Source organism: Eptesicus fuscus, chromosome 13, assembly GCF_027574615.1.
Source record: "Eptesicus fuscus isolate TK198812 chromosome 13, DD_ASM_mEF_20220401, whole genome shotgun sequence".
Lineage (NCBI taxonomy): Eukaryota > Metazoa > Chordata > Mammalia > Chiroptera > Vespertilionidae > Eptesicus > Eptesicus fuscus.
This window is the reverse complement of record NC_072485.1, coordinates 61,794,784-61,810,354: the sequence shown is the minus strand read 5'-3', so window position 1 is coordinate 61,810,354 and position 15,571 is coordinate 61,794,784. Positions and strand designations below refer to the sequence as shown.

Sequence of the window (15,571 nt, the reverse complement as noted above, 5' to 3'; positions counted from 1 at the left end):
AAATTTCCATTCCCTTAATCACACATTGTTCATCCATTCAATATCTCTTTATTGAGTACCTTCCATATCCAGGCACTATACTCTGTATCTTTCATTTGATCTGCTCATTCTGAACACCATCTGTTCTAGAGTAGACCGCAATAGTTCTCTGAAATTAACCACGAGATTTCAGCTGCCTCCACATTTTGTAGAAAGTAGATACTATGATTCAAAGGTAGACCAGTTACTTATGTTTCTTAGTACCCACATCTGTAAAAGAGAGGCAGGTAGAAAAGAGTGACTGAGACTAGCTGGATTATCAGATGCCTTCTAATTCTGACCTTCTTTGATCTAGCAGCTTTCATCCTAGTTATACTCTGCAAAGTAATCTTATGAGTCCTCTCAAGTTTTGAGGGGCTTGTTTTCATTTGTAAAGTAGACTTTGGATGTATTTTCTTCCAGCTCCGAGGTTCTGTGATTTAATTAAACTTCTGCTCCATGTTGCTCCAGAGCACACCCTCGGGGAAGGAAAGAGTGGCTGCCTCTCTGCTGTCCCATGGATTCTGAGAAGGTTCTCTTCTCTCATTGGAGGACGCTGTAGCTTGAAAAGACTGCTTCCAGAGTCTGAACCAGCGCTGTCATGTCCCCTCTGCTCCTTCATGGGCGGCAGGGTTGAGGGGAGGCAGTTAGGAGCAGGAGTTCCAGCTTTAGATTGCCTGGGGTTAAATTATGATTTCTTCCTTGCTGTGGGCCAAGTGACTTAGCCCCACTTTTTTCATCCTACAGTTGAGCTGATAATATTTTGCAGGGAGGTGATGACAACTAGAGGCAAGCATACTTATGAAGCACTTGGAATCGAGCCTGAATCATGGGGAACAGTCAATAAGCTAATAGCTATTATTTTGTCAAGTAAAAGTGGTTGGTTAAATGTTGTCTCCCAAGTTTGAGTGCCTTTGAACCTAAGGAAATGTAATAGGGCATGGTTTGGGAAATGGGGTCTTACTAATGGGCAGTGGGAAGGCTGGTGGAGGAGATCAGTAAAGGGCCTACACTGTGTTCAAGCAGTGGGAAGAATAAGAATGTGTGGGCATATTTTCAAAATAGAAAAATATATATTTTAGATCTTCCAATACATAACAACATCCCTTTTGATCCTTTCCTCTCTCCTGTCTCTTTTCTCTCTTTTTCTTCCTTCCTATCTTTCTTCTTTTTTCTTCCTTCCTATCTTTTACCAGGCAAAGGCGAGAGTTTATTTTGGCCTTTTTAAAAAATATTCAAGCTGTGCTTCTCTCAAGGCCAGGGAAAGGCTAAATAGGTCTGTGACTTATTGATCAAGAATGGAAGGAAACTCATGTTGGCAGGAGTCAGGTGGCTCTGCATCCAAATGAGCCTGGGCCTCATCGTGAGAATCTTGGAAAGAAAATGCCTCTCTTCCGATGGAGGCTGCATTGCAGGCCCAAGCTTTGCAACGGGGTAGGGGGAGAACGGCTGTGCCCTTGGACCCCTGTCCAGAGGGAAATCATGACATCCAGCTCCTTCTGTTTGTGGTAGTAGTTCATGAGCTTCCAGGATGGGATGGGGACTGGATTCGTGGTGCTTCTGGAGCAGGATCGGGCAGGTGTCCGGAGAGAGATAGCACAGAGGGAGGTGCACTGGGATTTGAAAGCTTTGCCTCAGCCCATTACAGTTTACAGAGAAAAACACCCAATGCAGCCTCATCAGTTAATCTCAAGCCTTGCTCAGAATAAACACCCAGGCTTAGACTGTCATGAAAAGAAGCACTGCCACTGTGGATTGGGAGCAGCAGTTTGACAGGGTGGCTGCACCTGATGGCAGGGGCTGAAATAGGGAGAAGCTGTGATTGAACATGCTGGGCAGCGTGCTCACAGTGTTTGTCTCTGCCTCTGTCATCCTTCTCTGCATTATCTCTTTGATTCCCAAAACGGCCGTGGATTTACAGAGCTCTGAATAATAGGGATGCACAGATACGATCTGACATAACTAAGCCTCATAAGAAAACCAGACTCTTCATTCACAATCGGATAGATGTTATAAGGGACCTTAGGCGTCTCCCACAATTTCTCTGTCAAAGCAGGAGGTTTTCTACAATAACCCGGGCCATTGGTCATCCTGCCTCTTCTTAGGTGTTTTCATAAACAGTAATCTCACTACTTCTTGAGGTCACTCACTCTATCGCAGTCAGCCAGCCCTCTTTGCTCCTGCTTTGCTGTATGCCCCAGGCACGACATGGGTGGTAGAAATTAACTCTTTATCACTGACACACAGCTCCAGCTCAGTTAGATTTGGGTTTCCAATTCCAGCAGCAGTCCTTCCCTCAAATGTCTTACTTTTCTGCAAATTCACCAACACCATCTCAATTAGCTCCAACTCACACTGGTGGGCCTAGTTTTAGAGGAAGGGCTGCACCTAAATATTCCTGCTGCCTTCCTTTTAGCTATGGTTCCCTTGAGCACCACCTTTTATTCTGTACCAAATAAAGATGTTCTGTTTTCCCCATAATCATTCTTTACTCCACAAGAGATACTGTGTTCTTTCTGCTTTAGAACTCTCTGTAGGAGCAAATACATGTTCTCAGGAAGGTCTTCTGGTGGAAGTAACAGGTGTGTGCCGAAAGCCAATTCCAGCATGTCATAATTACAAGGGTTTCATCAAAAGGTTGATGAAACTTGGGGACTCAACAAAGGACTGAGTCACATATGTAATCACCTGTTGGAATGGCTAAAAGGCACTTCCCCCAAACCTGAATAGGATGATTGTTTGCTGCCAGACAGCTCAGGGCATCTCCATCTACATGTTATTGCCTCCTGTTGGCCAAACACCTGAACAGCCATAGGCTATTCCCCAATCTGACAATGCTTCTGTACCCTACCCTTTGAAGTGTATTATCTCCACCTTGCCTTAGGACAAATTGTGTTAATAAAAAGCAAGGGTCCTGAGACAAGGAGAACTTTAGCTCCTTTAGCTGAAGTTCCTCTGATCCCCAATGCCTTTCAAAATTATCTTTAGTCTTTGGACTCTTACTTAATCCACACACAGCCTTTCTCCAGATTGCTAAACCCTTTGTAATGCTGGAACAAGAATCCCGGCAGGTGTGTGTTTTTTAAAACTATATCAAAACTGTGTATCAGGGCAGGCACCTGACCTGAGGTGGCTATCCTTCCTTCTCAAGGCCCCTTAACTCACTCTTAGGAGTTAGGCAAATATTCATCTCTTTATTTTAGCCAAAGGTCTTTTAGTCAAAAGTCTCTGGTATGTCCATTCACTCCTGGCCCCTTGATATGGTCTTACTCTATATATTCTATTAGAAGTAAAAATTCTAGCTGTGTTAGCCCATGAAAATAATTTGTCCAGATCTTCCTATTCTGACCTTTATCTCATCCTGATTCTTGAACTGTTTCTGCTTCTCTTGCCTAGAAGATGACTTGGATGTTTTTCTCTAATACTGTCCAATAAAAAGTGCCTGAGATCCACCTACCTCCCTGTATATAAGAGCAGAGTGGCAGACAAACTCTCCTCCCTTAGCCCTATCTTTGAGGAGCCTGATCATTCAGATCAGACCCTCTGGACTTTTGTCTGGAAAAGAGGAATGGGCTAGAAGTCTAACCTGTACTCCAGAGCTCCCTCCATTATTTCTCTGCTGTAACTGAAAATGAAGACTAGGTAGACTTTCTCCAGTAATATAAAGGCAAAGCCTATCTCCTAGTAACATCCATTGGTCTGTATAATTGTAGTTGAGCTCTACAGGACCTGACAGTATCCTTGTTAGATAAGAAAAGTTCTCTCTGAAAAAGGAAAGGAGAACAAGGGGATACCATATGAGCAGCTGCCTTCTTTAGGGTGGTATAGAGCTGGTAGTTACTCAGGGTCCTGATGGCAGGCGTCTCTTTCTAGCACTGGCCTTGCCACATACTGTGGTTCATCTCTGGGCCTCCGGGAAAGAATGCAAGCTTAGGAGAGAAACGTCATATTGCTAATGCCTAGGCATACTAACAGGCACCACTGAAAGTAATGAGATGCGCTCTGGAGCTGAAAATTTAACAGGCGTGTTCTCCCTGGAGAGTTCAGGGCTGCAGCAGGCTTCAGGCCTCAAGTCTTATTTTGTTGCGCATCAGAAACTGCTCGTGCATGAGAGACAGACAACTATTGGATTTTCTACTTGAAGCTGTTGATATTTTCTGATAGGTTTCTTTCCCGTTCTCTTCTCTCCTCATAAAGATTTATCAGACTATCTTTCTGGTGCTGCCTTTAACAAGCCTTGGATTGACTCTCTAGTGAGGGAAAGAAAACCAACATTTATTTAGTACCTACCACAGGCCACCAAATATGCTAGTCATTTTTTTGCATGATCTCTCATTTTATTATTATTTTGTTGTTAATTCACACCCTAGGATATTTTTCCATTGATTTTTAGAGCGAGTGAAAGAGAGGGGGAGAAACACAGAGACAGAGAAACATCTATGTGAGAGAGGCACATCGGATTGGTTGCCTCCCGCATGTACCCCGACCAGGGCCAGAAATTGAGCCTGCAACCAAGTTACGTGTCCTTCACCAGGAATTGAACCCATGGACCCTTCAGTCTGCAGGTCAATGCTCTATTCACTGAGCCAAAGTGACTAGGCCTGCTCTCTTGTTCTTATCAGGAAGCAAAGTGTGAGCCAGATTATCACAGTTTAGAAGGAGCAAAAGGCTTTGGATTCTCAGAAATGTTGGTTCAGAATCCCAGTTTTATGTTGCTAGCTCTGTGACCCACAATTAATCCCTTTGAATCTATTGCCGAAAGTTTCCTAGGGGCTAATAACAACTCCACAAGCCACTGTTGGGGGGATGAGCCCTGAGTGGAATGGTGTGGTACTGTCTCCAGGACAAACGAGGGACTCAATAGCCTTCCCAACAAGCCTTTGAGAAAGACCTTGTTATGCCATTTTACAGATGATTTACAGCTTAGAGACTTAGTCATAATTCTAAGACTTGAGTTGTTACATATCTTATCCTGGGTCACATAATGGCAGAACTAGATGTCAAACCCAGGTCAGTCTGTTTCCAATTTAAATGCCACTACGATGGCAGAATTGAATACTTATGACATGGACCTTGCAAAACGTAAAATATTTATTATCCAGCCCTTTAAAGAAATACATAGCTAGCTGTATCCCAAATAAAATGCAAGAATATAGAACCTGTTCTAATTGAAGAACCCTGAAACACAGAAAACATTCATCAAGGTCTCCACACCAGTAAAATAAATTTAGTTTTTGGCAGAGAGGTTAAATATGGTTGTGGCGGAGGGAAAATGTATTGTTTTGTAAGTTGCCTTTGATATTAAGAAGAAAAAAAACATAAAGCTATTCAACATGTTGCAATTAATAAACATATAGTTCAAGTTTATAATTTCTGTATAGATTAGAGAGAGGGGGACTGTGTCATATGGACTGATTGTTTTTCCTTGTGGGAAAATGGGAATGGGCATGTCATTCTACAGTCCAATGAGTGGCAGCAGTCCCTTAGTGATCCCCACAGATAGTGCCCAGCAGGAGGCCGGGAGGAATGCCCCTGCTTGATCATCAAAGACTGGAGCATCCTGGAAGGATACATTGTGCTTCACTCAATGTTAAAGGAGGTCGTAACTTTCATGACTGAATATTTTTCTGGGTAACCACAAACAATTTGATGCTTTACTATAAAAATGAGGTACCATCTCACACCTGTCAGAATGGCTATCATCAACAAATCAACAAATGACAAGTGCTGGCGAGGATGTGGAGAAAAAAGAACCCTCATGCACTGCTGGTGGGAATGCAGACCGGTGCAACCACTGTGGAGAACAGTATGGAGTTTCCTCAAAAAACTAAAAATGGAACTCCCATTTGACCCAGTGATCCCACTTCTAGGACTATATCCCAAGAAACTAGAAACATCAATCAGAAAGGATATATGCAACCCTATGTTCATAGCAGCAAAATTTACAAGAGCTAAGATTTGGAAACAGCCTAAGTGCCCATCAGCAGATGAGTGGATTAAAAACCTATGGTACATCTACACAATGGAATACTATGCTGCTGTAAAAAGGAAGGAATTCCTACCATTTGCAACAGCATGGATGGAACTGGAGAGCATAATGCTAAGTGAAATAAGCCAGTCAAGAAAGATAAATACCACATGATCTCACTCATTTGTGGTTTATAATGAACAACATAAACTGATGAACAAAAACAGATCCAGAGACAGAGAAGCATCAATCAGATGCTCAAAACTCAGAGGGAAGGTAGAGGAGGGTGAGGGTTAGGAGGAAAGATCAACCAAAGGACTTGTATGCATGCATATAAGCCCAACCAATGGACACAGACACCAGGGGAGTGAGGGCATGAGCAGGGATGGGGGGCAATAGGAGGATAAGGACACATATGTAATACCTTAATCAATAAAGAAAGGGAAAGAAAAAGCAGAACATTCTACTTTGATTTAATTAAATGGTTCTTTATAAGCAGCTTTCCATGGAGTCTTTTACTTCCTCTGTCTTTAATGTCTGCTTAATAAAATCACACATTCAATTATTTTAAAGAGCCAAGAACCAATAAGGGATTTGCTGACCCATTGCTTAAAGCTTAGAAATTCAATTTGCCTCGTCTTCATTGTTGGCAGATCAGACCCAGGTTGAGGGTGATGAAAGCTATTGGACATTTTAGACTCATTTTGAAGAGCTGAGAGATTTGCCTTACCAAGTCTCAGCTATACCTATATAGAATGAATTTCATTATTGATGCTATCACAATCGCCATTTCCCCAGGTTTTCATCTATTGTATCTCCAGATTCAGTACCTTTTTCAAATTGTTAATATACTAATGTACTGAGTTCTGGCAAATTCCACTGTGATTTTTGTCTATGTAAGAATTCTCAGCTGTCAGAGGGGAAGGGGGCTGGAGGCTGAGTATAAAGGTGAAGGGATTAAGCATAGATACAGATAACAGTATGGTAATTACAAGAGGGAAAGGAAGATGGGGGAGGCAGAAGAGGGTAAAGGGGTATAAATGATGATGTAAGGAGACAATTTGGGGTGGTGAACACATGATACAATATGCAGATGATGTATTATAGAATTGTACCTCTGAAACCTATATAATTTTATTAACAATCTAGAAGCCCAGCACACAAAATTTGTGTGCGGGTTAGGTCCCTAGGCCTGGCCTGTGATTAGGGCCATCTTCCCCAGCTGCCCGCAGCCGGCCCCACCCCCTGCTGCCACCCACCTCTGGTTCCTCGTTCGCCATCAGGTGATCAGTGCCTGATGGCTGGGGGGAGGGACCGAGAGGTGGTCAGTGTACCTCATAGTGACTGGTCCAGTGGTTGTTCTGGTCGTTCTGCCTTTAGGGTCAATTTGCATATTACCCTTTTATTATATAGGACTAGAGGTCTGGTGCATGAAATTCATGCATGGGGGTGTGTGTCCCTCAGCCCAGCCTGCACCCTCTCCAATTTGGGACCCCTCGAGTGATGTCCAACTGCCCGTTTAGGCCTGATCCCTCGGGCCTAAACGGACAGTCGGACATCCCTCTCACAATTCAGGACTGCTGGCTCCCAACTGCTTACCTGCCTGCTTTCCTGATTGCCCCTAACCACTTCTGCCTGCCAGCCTGGTCACCCCCTAACCACTCCCCTGTGAGCCTGATTGATGCCTAACTGCTACTCTGCCATCCTGATTGCCCCTAACTGCCCTCCCCTGCAGGCCTGGGTCCCCCCAACTGCCCTTCCCTCCAGACCTTGTCACCCCCAACTTCCCTCCTCTGCCGGCCTGGTCACCCCTAACTGCCCTCCCCTGCAGGCTTGATCGCCCCCAACTGCCCTCCCTTACAGGCCTGGTCCCTTCCAACTGCCCTCCCCTGCTGGCCTGATCACCCACAACTGCCCTCCCTTGTAGGCCTGGTCCCTCCCAACTACCCTCCCCTGCTGGCCATCTTGTGGCAGCCATCTTGTGTTCACATGGGGGCAGGATCTTTGACCACATAGGGGCAGCCATCTTGTGTGTTGGAGTGATGGTCAAATTGCATATTACTCTTTTATTAGATAGGATAGAGGCCTGATGCACAGGTGGGGGCCGGCTGGTTTGCCCTGAAGGGTGTCCCGGATCAGGGTGGGGGTTCCCTTGGGGCGTGGGGTGGCCTGGGCGAGGGGCCTGTGGTGGTTTTCAGACTGGCCATGCCCCCTGGCGACCCAAGCGGAGGCCCTGGGATCTGTGGGATCTGGGATTTATTTATCTTCTATAATTGAAACTTTGTAGCCTTGACTGAAGGCCAAGGCAGGCCAGGGCTGTAGAAGTTTGCCTTCCTCCATCACCAGGGGAAACTCAAGGCTCCTGCTCTCTCCAGCTCTGTGGCTGCCGCCATTTTTGTTGGGATTTATTTATCTTCTATAATTGAAACTTTGTAGCCTTGAGTGGAGGCCTGTGCTGGCCAGGGTGTGTGGAAAGCTTGGCTTCCTCCATTGCCAGGGAAACCCAAGCCTCCTGCTTGCTCCATGGCCACAGCCATCTTGGTTGGGTTCATTTGCATACTCACTCCTGATTAGCTGGTGGGTGTGGCTTGTGGGTGTAGCAGAGTGATTGTTAATTTGCATATTACTCTTTTATTAGATAGGATAGAGGCCTGGTGCATGGGTGGGGGCGCTGGTCTTCCCTGAAGGGGGCCCCGGATCAGAGTGGGGAGTCCCCACTAGGGCTGGGGCCAGCCTGGGCGAGGGGCCACCGGTGTTTGCAGGCAGGCAAACTCCAGATTGGGGTAGGGGTCCCCACTGGGGGTGGGGCCAGCCTGGGCAAGGGGCCACAGGTGGTTTGCAGACCATCCACTCCCCCATCGGGGTGGGGGTTCCCGCTGGGGGGCAGGGCCGGCTTGGGTGAGGGGCACAGGTGGTTTGCAGGCTGGCCATGCCCCTGATGGGGATGGGGGTCCCCGCTGGGGTGTGGGGCCAGCCTAGGCAAAGGGCTGTTGGGGATTTGCAGGCCAACCACACCCCTGGCTTTGTCAGGAAGAATGTCCAGAATGATGTCCAGAAGACGTCCGGTCTATCCAGTCTAATTAACATATTACCCTTTTATTAATATAGATGTTACCCCCCAAACAATCAATTAAAAAAAGAGAATTCTCAGAAATGCTGTGGATTAACCCATCACCAGCTATTAAACTAGACAGGGACAATAGTCAGTGAGACTTGCCAGAGTGTCTGCACCTTCTTTAGAGATGTCAGCTCTCCTAAAGCATGCATTTTCCTTAAAGAAAACAGCTGCATCACTATTAAGGACACCTAGACTGACTTTTACAAACAAAGACTGAAGAATATGGAGTTAAAATTTTCCCCCATAATTTAATTTTTATTCAGTACTTAAAATCAATGTAACCTTTTGTTTATAGAAGCAGTATGCTGATTATTTGTAAGTTTACCTCAATTTTAATTTTGCTACAAACCTATATTTTCTTTTGATTTTCCAGAAACATATAAATGTAATGTTTTGCTATATGTAAACATCAACTTGACTCTAAATTAACACTTTTATTAACTAATTTCCCTGGATGTTAAAGAAAATCCCTTTCACCTAGATTCACTTGATCATAGTGGTGGTTCAACTAATCTCTATCCTAGGAATGTAAGTTGATGGAAAGTGAAAGTCACAATGTATGGAATTAAAACAATGCTGTATGGTGATTTTGTTCCTTACAATTATTAATCTGTTAAATTATCATGGAGTGCTACTTACAGCTCTTAAACCAATCAGGCTGACTTTTGGTAGAAATACTGCAGAGGGAAACTGCACTATTTACAAAGTTATGGAGATAATAGGATGCTGGCTCAGGAAAAATGATTTATAAAGTAATTATACTCTTTACTAGCTACATGGCCATACCATTTCTTAGTAAATTAGAATTTTTTTCATAATCCTAGGCCCACATTGCTTATGCTCTTACATGCCAGAAGTCTATGCCCAGGTCCTGTGCTTCAGTCAAATAAAACACATTACAATTCTTTGAAGCAAGTATTTGAATTATTATTTAAATCACTGTTCAATATCATCACTCTAGTAGCTGTTATTTACACACTAGAGGCCTAGTGCACGGATTTGTGCACATTGAAAGGAAGTTAATTAGAAGAAATATTTTAATATCGCTATTCACTCTTTCTCTATAATAGAAGTATCAACCAAATTCATGATCAACAATGACAGATTGAAACACACGCATGTGATTGGCACCAGTGAGAGCTTTATAGGTATCACACATGTGTGAGTCAACTTAGCCTTTTATATATATAGAATAAACTTGCTTAATTAGACCTGCTTTCTGATTTAGCTAAACTTTTTCCAGCCCAGTGAAGCATCCCAACTTCTCCTTCAGGTAACTGTCAGCAACACAGCAGTAAATATCAACATGAAACAGATTATTATTGTAGATCACGAAGGGAGAACAAAGGGTAAAATATTTAACTGTAGCAGTGTTTGACTCTATTCTGTGCAGTGAGAAAACCTCAAGTCATTTTCAAGTTCCACTATTTCTTACTTCTTTTCAGTCAGGTCAAGTTTCTAAATCTCCGTTTTCTGGCTAATGAAAAGAAAATAGGATTCCACAGAGTCTCAAATCTACCTACTCCAGGACTTCTGTGAGGATCAAATGAGATGAGGGATGGGAAAACGCTTCACAGACATTTGGTTAAAGTGTAAAATGGTTGCACCTGGCTATAAAGCAAGTCGTGTTCCTGGGCTGAAGAAACTCCAAGGAGGCTATTCACTAGGGAGAGGAAGCCAGGGATTGCTACATGATGTCATTACCTGGTGCCCACAGTGACTGTTTCCTGGCTGGGCTGGGCTGTGGGCCACATTTTGTGCCATGGGGTCTTGGCAGCGTTGGCTGAGATTTGGTGGGGTGTCGCTCCAGGTTGGTGGCGGGGCCTGTGTCCCACTTGGGGGAAGCCGAGTGTTGGTTTGTCGGTGCCAGGTCCGCAATGCCATTTCTTTTTAAATGGCCAGTGAGCATTATGGCAGCTCCTGCATTGAGCACCTACCTCCTGGTGGTCAGTGCGCATCATAGCTACTGGTTGGACGGTTGGACAAACACTTAGGCTTTTATATATATATACTAGAGGTCCAGTGCATGAAATTTGTGCATGGGTAGGGTCCCTAGGCCTGGCCAGTGATCAGGGCTGATTGGGGCCTCCCTTCCCTGGCTGCTGGCTGCTGGCTGGGGCCTTCCTTTGTTCTGTGCTGCCCCCTGGTGGTCAGCGCACATCATAGTGAGTGGTCAAACTCCCAGTCGGTTGAACTCCCGGTCAGTTGAACTCCTGAGGGGACAATTTGCATATTAGCCTTTTATTATATAGGATATATTCTTTTACTATTCTTTCAAAGGTTACTCTATACTAGTGGTTCTCAAAATATAGTTCCCAGGCCAGCAGCATCAGCTACAATAGCATACCTAAGAATTTGTCAGAAATGCAAATTATCTGGTCTCACTCCTGGAGGTGGGACCCAGAAATCTGCATGTTAAGCCCTCTAAGTATGTAATTCATGCTGCAGTTTGAAAACAACTGCCCTATGCCATACTTGTTGCTTCTTCTCTTTATTTTATATTGCATGCCCTATATTTTTTTCCATTTTGGTTTAAAAAAAAAAGAAAACCAAAACAAAACAAAAGACACTTTTTATCCCATCTAAAAATGCCTTCCTTGGTTTTTTCCTTCTCTTAATTTTGTTGTAGCTAAAAATATAAAAATAAAACCATTGCAAGGGATATATCTATTAAACCTTGCTTTATTGTTGTTGGTAACATCTATTATCTCCTGTGCAATAAAACAAGCTTCAAAATCTTGTCTCTAACACATATCCTCTATCACCACAGACTAATTTTGCCTCTGAAACTCTTGTAACATTGTTCTACTTCTTAGCAATGTTTATTACTACCTCTATGATGTATAATTCTTATTAAGCTGCTACTCAGTCTTCTTCTGTGCAATGAGTAAAAGGTGGTCTTTTCAATAAATGATTCTGGGTCAATATCATACCCATAAGTAAAGCCTGAATCTTGACAGTTATTTTGCAACATACACAAAAGCATATTTCTCTAAAGTACATTTCTTTAGACTATAGAAACAATAAAGTTTCTAGAAGTCATCACAGGATAATATTCTAATATTATTAAAGTATGAAAATATTTCTTACAGAGGCCTTAAATGGAAACCGTACAGGAAAAGTTGATAAATCAGACAATATTGGAATAAACTTTTGATCTTCAGAAAACACCATTCAGAAAGTAAAACAACAAGCCAGGGTAGGCAAAGATATTTGCAATATGTATATCAGAAAATGACTTTCTTTTTCTAGTGTGAGTGATGCTTAAATGGATGTATCAACTTTGTCAAAATTTATTGAGCCTGTATATTTAAAATGTGTACTTTTTGTGTGTTTGTTACACTTCTATGCAAATTGATGGCCTCATTTTTCCTAGGACATCTAATACCTTTGGGATTCATTAATTTATTCAGCACTTATTGAATACCTATGATACACCAGAACACTGAGGTAGGCCCAGGATTCACAGCTGTGAAGAAAATGCAGTCGCTACCTTCATGGAGCATATACAGCTTTGATTATGTGCAGCTTTCTGTAGCACACCTGTGTAAGGTCAGAATGATTAAACACAAGCCACTATAGAGCTGAAGAAAATATGCTAATATATTCAGTTCATATATAGTTTAAATGGCATTCATATTAAGAGCAAGCATAGCAAAAGTTAACACGGCTAACATGGCTTTGAGCTGATGTCCTCCATCTGCCCCTCCTGATTCATGTTCCAGTCTTCTCCTCTCTCCACTAGGAATCTGATTTGTATGGACTACATCAGGCATCTAGAAAACTATAGCCTGATTATGTAAATAAAGTTTTATTGAAACATAGTTACACTCATTGTTTACATGGCTATTTTCAAGAGACCCTATGGCTTGAAAGCCTGAAATATTTACTCTTAGTCTCTTTATAAAAACAACAACTGAACTCTGGATTACATCAATGGCTTCCTTGCCTTCTAAATTCTACTTGGGTAGGTCAATGGAACAAAGAGCTAGATAGAGATTGAAGAAAGGGAAAAGAATGAGTTCTATGCAAGAGCTCCTTGGGCTAAGGAGTCCCTCTGCCAAAGCTTCCAGCAATTCTTTTTCTCCCCCCCCCCTCCTCCTTTTTTTTGGTTAATCCTAACCTGAGGATACTTTTCTCATTGATTTTTAGAGTGATTGGAAAGGAGGGAAGGAGGAAGCGAGGGAGGGAGAAAGAGAGAGAGAGAGAGAGAGAGAGAGAGAGAGAGAGAGAGAGAGAGAGAGAGAAAGAGAGAGAGAGAGAGAGAGAGAGAGAGAGAGAGAGAAACACCAATGAGAGAGAGAAACATCAATGAGAGAGAGAAACATCAATTGGGCGCTTCCTGAAAATGCCCCAACTGGGGTCAGAAATTGAATCTGGAACCCAGGTACATGCCCTTGACTGGGAATCAAACCTGTGAACCTTTGATGTATGGGTCAACACTCTAACCATTGAGCAACACATGCCAGGCCTCTCAGGACCTCTTAAGGCAGGTTTCTCTTCCTTACACTCTTCTGCTGGGTCAGATAACTCCATCTCTTCACTCCTTCCCATACAGTGATGGTAATAGCCCTGCACTCTCTCTTGTGGTTTTCCGATGTCTTCTGCATATCTTTGCAAATTGTCCTTTTATTGAATGCTCCTCAAATTACTCTAAACTGTGTAAGCCATATATTCTCCAATGGGACCCTGGCTGTTAATTTATTAAGTACTTATTGCTGGCCAGACACTGTGTTAACAGCTTAATATTCATTATGTGATTTAAACCTTACAAAACAACTCTGTAGAATAGATATTATTATCATTCTCTTTTTACAAATGAGGCAGCTCATGTTCAAGTCTGGAGGCTTTACAAAGTTTGCACAGCTAAAAGGTAGCAAACCTCACTTGAATCCACTGCTATTGGTTACAGAGCCTCTAGAACGAAAGATCTTAACCATTATCTCAATGATTTTCATCACGTTATAGTTTTCTTGGCAATGGTTTGTGGTTTCATTTAATCATATCACAACGATGAATCTGAAATTATTATCTTCTTACAGGTAGATAAATTGAAGCAACTATAAATTAAATGGTTTTCTCAAAGTTTCTACAAGATAAAGTTTAACACAGCCAAGTTTCATGCATTTAGGTGTGACATAAATAACTATACAGTCATCATTTATCAAATCATCCAATTCTGAATGATACTTACAATTGTTCGCTATAAAAATTATAATTTACATATATATATATATATATGTGTATATATATATATATATATTCATATCATTATATACTCTCTACTTGTCCTAAGGGGTTCTCATGTGTGTAGAGTAATGTGGTATATGTTATATGTCTGAGATAGGGAGGTAGGGATTAGGAGAAAAAAAATTAAGAGGCTGAACAAAATCAAATTTTCTATATGAGTTAGGAATTGTTAGCTTTTTTTCTGGCGTTACAGTATTACAAGTTCATTAATTTGAACAAATTTAAAAAGTAGAGCTGGTGCTCGCTTCGGCAGCATGTATACTAAAATTGGGCCGACACAGAGAAGATTAGCATGGCCCCTGCACAAGAAAAAAAAAAAAAAAAAGAGTAGAGATGAAGTGCTTTCCTCTGCTGCTGGATTTGATTGGTGAGAAGCAATGTTTCAGCCAGGTTGCCAACTAATCTCTAATGGTTGGCTTCCTACAGTTCACTCCATCCCAAGGAAAGAGTCTGGCCAAGATCACTGCTGGAGGCACACCGATTCTGCATTCCATGTTTAATTGGCCCCCTGAAAAGATAAACAGGTAGCAAGCATCCAAAAGGTCCTGGCTACTTCCTCCAGCCCCAAGGCGGGAAGCACAAGGAAAGCTTCTCCCATTGGTCTCTGTAAAATATTTTTGATTGCCAGTTTCTTGTTGTGAGCACAAATGCTCCTAGTTGCCTCTCCCACATTCAGAGAATGTATATTTTAGGAAAAATTGTCTAAAAACAAAGATATATATGTTTAATCCTATTTGTTTTGCTCAGTCTACAGAGGTTTCTTTAAAAAAAAAAAAAGCTATTTCCAGGTAAGAACTCGGGGTGTATGGTGTGCATGTGTGTGTGTACATATGTGCGTATGTGTATTTATATCCCTTGTCTTTGATGATATCCTCCTATCAGATCCTTCTTTCCTGGATTTCGGGTACAGTGGGGTGAGGGGAAAACCTGATTTGAGCTGTCATTTGCAGGGATGACATTGTCCTATCCAACAGGCAGGACAATTAGCCTTTGTCATGTGTCCACACCAGCAGTCAATGAGGAAAACATTTTTGTCTGTTTGTTTAAGTCCTGGAATGCATCAGTTCCATCACCAAAGAGAGCTTTGATAGCAGTGTGTTAAGCAGACCATGGTGTCTGTGAGTGGTATCCTGACTGCATCCTTCCCACTCCCTCACTCCCAGCCTGGGTTGCTTATTCAGCAAGCCTTGTGGAACGAGGCTTAATAGAAGCATCTA

The 15,571-nt window shown here is 42.6% G+C and overlaps 1 non-coding gene across 1 annotated transcript; it reads left to right on the top strand.

Annotated features, from left to right (window-relative positions):
* Nucleotides 1-14,591: 14,591 nt before the first annotated feature.
* Nucleotides 14,592-14,699, top strand: LOC114234275 (U6 spliceosomal RNA). The gene has a single exon (XR_003620460.2). It is a non-coding gene; the product is annotated as a U6 spliceosomal RNA (small nuclear RNA).
* Nucleotides 14,700-15,571: the final 872 nt, after the last annotated feature.